Source organism: Elephantulus edwardii, unplaced genomic scaffold (assembly GCF_000299155.1).
Source record: "Elephantulus edwardii isolate Elephantulus edwardi_28Jun2011 unplaced genomic scaffold, EleEdw1.0 scaffold00120, whole genome shotgun sequence".
In the NCBI taxonomy this organism is placed as follows: Eukaryota; Metazoa; Chordata; class Mammalia; order Macroscelidea; family Macroscelididae; genus Elephantulus; species Elephantulus edwardii.
The window spans coordinates 5,858,928-5,862,557 of NW_006399870.1; positions in this window are offsets into that span (position 1 = coordinate 5,858,928).

Consider the following 3,630-nt stretch of genomic DNA (forward strand, 5'->3'; position numbering starts at 1 on the left):
TGGGAGCCACGAGACTCACCCATTTCTCCTTGGGAATCCTTGAATTCCTGTTGTTGAGCTTCAGTCTTCACTGAGGGCCAGTCATCAACTGTTTAAGTGTTCAATTATCAGTAAGCGAAGTCTGTGGAAGGCCATAATGGCCCTGCTTTAAGTGGTTCGCTACTACCGCAGCTCACCACACTGTCTCTGCCTCTGCTGCCATCTTTGTTATTCTCAGACTAACTTTTTAAAACTGCAGGTAGAAAATAACAATCCAGTTCTACTGTGTAAGATTGTACTGATAATGCAAATGTATAAATAAATATGCTAATTTCTAAATAAAATTTAATTTCTATCAAAGATGAAATAAAAACCTGTGGCCCAATGGTAAGGAATTGTGTTGCCAACCTAAAAGCAGACAGTTCAAATCCACAAGTGCTCCACAAGGGAAAGATTTGTAGTCTTGTCCTGAGCCATTTCTAGGTTCTGAAAAGCCACAGGAAGGTCAACTATTAGTTCATTCTGACTGGACAACACAAACAGAATATACATTACCTCTAAGGAGACTGCCAACTGAAATATCAGTGTTTCAAACTCATCAAGCACTTAGAAGTAGAAAGATGTGCGTTTGCTTCTAGAAATGTTTTACAGTAGTAGAAATCCAATGAGGAAGTACTGCTCTGTCCTACGTTGTTGTTGTTGTTTGATGCCGTCGAGTCGTAGTCAACTCATAGCGACCCTATGAACGAACAGCCTGAGCACTGTTCGTAATAGTTTCCGGAGGCAAGCCATTTCGGAAGTGGATGCCGCTCCTGCTTCCAGCTGTCCTATGTAGTTGAAATAAATCAGAATCAATTCAACAGCAGTGAGTTTTCTTAGGCAAACATTTCTTAAATCAGTGTTGGTCATCTCAAACACAGCACCAAACTAAATTATCATTTTTTCTTCTTTCATGTCAACAAAAAAAAAGAAACATCATCTAATCCTAGGGTTGGGGACATCTGGTACTAGAGTCCACAGTGAGTTTTACTGCTAGCACAAAAATTCATCTTTACTGAGTCGAATCTGCCTCTCTGGAGAGAGGTGGTCAATTTACAACCTCAGAAGCTGAATGGAGAATATATGAGTTGGCATGAACTCAAAGTGATGAGTTTGAGATTGTGAATCCTACAATAATTCTGATCTTCGCTGTTTCCCATTTAAATTACTGTATGATGTCCTAATGCATAAGCCCGAACCTACCTTGTGTCTTTCATGTGTCACAGAAGTCACCAAGGCATGCTGCATATCTATCATTGGCCCAATTAGGCAATATTATTTAGCTGAGTTTCTAAAGTTCTGGACATTGAAAGATTATTCTTGTTTATCATTTTATCACTCTTACCAGATTTCTATGAGAAACAACCAACAAAACATCCAAAAACTTGGCCAGCTCTGGTGGCCTAGTGGCAGGAAACTGCACTGCAATCTCAGAGGTGCACGGTTCAAATCCACCAGATGCTCTGCTGAAGAAGGAGGAACAGTCGCCTCCTGTACCAGTCAGATCCAATTTGACTGTACACACATTTAAAAAAAAAACAAAAAACCATCTCAAAAACCTACACTCTGACCTATAATGTCTTTGGTCTAAACCAACCAGCAAACAAAAATATTGGTACTTGGGGCTCTTTCCTGAGGAACTATTATTTAGTTGTTCTGGGACAGTGCCAGACATCCATAAGCTTTAAAATGTCCAACTGATTTTATTATATTACCATGTTTGACATATTGATGTGGAATAATCCTTTTGCTCTAACATAGTTTAGAACCAAAACAATCTTTATTTCCTATCTTTCCATGCTAGTATCTCCTTTTTTTGAAGACACTAACTACATCAAACATCTTTCCATTGAGTTTTGTGACATAGAAAAGTACTTGAGGGTGAATGGTACTTGTGTAGAATAAAATCTGAGAGATGAATGTGTTGTTAAAGGCTGAGGAGCTGGTTCAATTAATCTGGACTCAGGTGATCTCATAGTGGATGATTCTCAGAGGAATTCTAGGCTAGAAAATATCTATTTTCTACAAACAAGAATCCAGGGAAAGGAGAACAACTAGTGAGGTCAGGAGCTTGCCTGATACTTTTTCAATTTTTTCTCCCCATGTCATCTCAGCCTGTGGAAGAGCAGAATCTAGAGAGAGAAGGTCCTCTTTTCAATCCTTTGATACCTTTGCTTGCTACAGGAAGCTGCCCTCTTATCACTATTTATGTGCCATCGAATTGACCAACCATGTCTCATAGCAACCCTTGAACAACAGATCAGAACCTTATCTTACCCTGGGCCATCACCACAACAGCTGAGGGCTGATAAAATGTCTAAGGTTTTCCATATTCCCTAGGGCGCATCCAGTCAGAAAGTAAGCCAGAAGAAGAAGGGGCGGGGAGCAAAACAAAAAAGGTTTGCTTTTATCATCCTTATCAGATTCCAAGTAAGCAATTATCCGGGATAAAGAAAAACCACTCATTTGAACCTGTCATCAAGAAGACTGTAGCATAGTGGTGGTGACAGAAGTCTGAGAAGGGCTGTCTTGCTCTCTGCTCCATCATGTAAGAGACAGCCCTTAGCCTTTAGCCTAGCTATGGAAATGGAGCCTCTTCACAATCAGATCTTTCTTTCTCCTCTAGTTTTCTTTCTCTGGGCACTCCAGGCATCCCTAATACGGCTGTAGCTATTTCTGTACTGCTGTCTCTACCATCCACTTCTTTCTTATTGGTTGTCTCCTGCTGGTTTGTCCCCTACTTGGAAGCATCCCCCCGCCACCCAACAGCTGTTCCTCCCCTGTGTCTGCGTATTTCAGCTACAAAACACCTCCCTTAAGATATTTTCATTTATTTGTGGATCGTTTTTAGTGACCATTTCAAAATAAATGTAGCAGTCAACATCTACAGTTGCTCTGTTTAGTCTCAATTTGTAGCTACTGAATATTTGAAATGTAACTAATTCTACATGTTGAAATGGCAGTGATACCATTTTAAGTATATTTAATCAAATAAGATGCATTAAAATGTTTTCATAATATATAAATATATTAAAATGGTCTCTTTTTTACTTTTACAATATGGCAAAATTTTACATATATGGATTGCATATTTCTCCTGGCCAGCATAGTGTTTGACAAAGGGTCAGGGATTGCTCTTTGGTTTTGTTTATATATTACTTCCTCTGCTTCTCCTTTACCCAAATCTCCTTCACAACTGGAAAAAAACACACAAAACCATTAGACATTGTTCTTATTTTGGAGAAATTTTATGATTCTCCCAAATGTCTTTTGAGTAGGTACTCTGAAAATGGTTGAGTCTCTCAGAAATTTTTATTCAGATTATGCACCATGGTTTTGTTCAATGCTTTTAAAATCAAAACCTTCATTTTTTTCTTCTGGAACTTAGAGTACTTCAAGTTCAGTTTGTATAGAAATACATTTATCTTCTCAACATACTCAAAGCTAAGGTAAAAGGGTCAATGGCTAGGATCTGATCTTATCACCTCAACCATGAATCACAAGAATAAAATGGCTTCTACTACCCAGTCATGTTCAAGCAAGGTGTTGTTCAGCTTCCAAATGTATGGTTTTTTCTCCTTTATCATCCTATTATTAATTTCTAATTTTGTG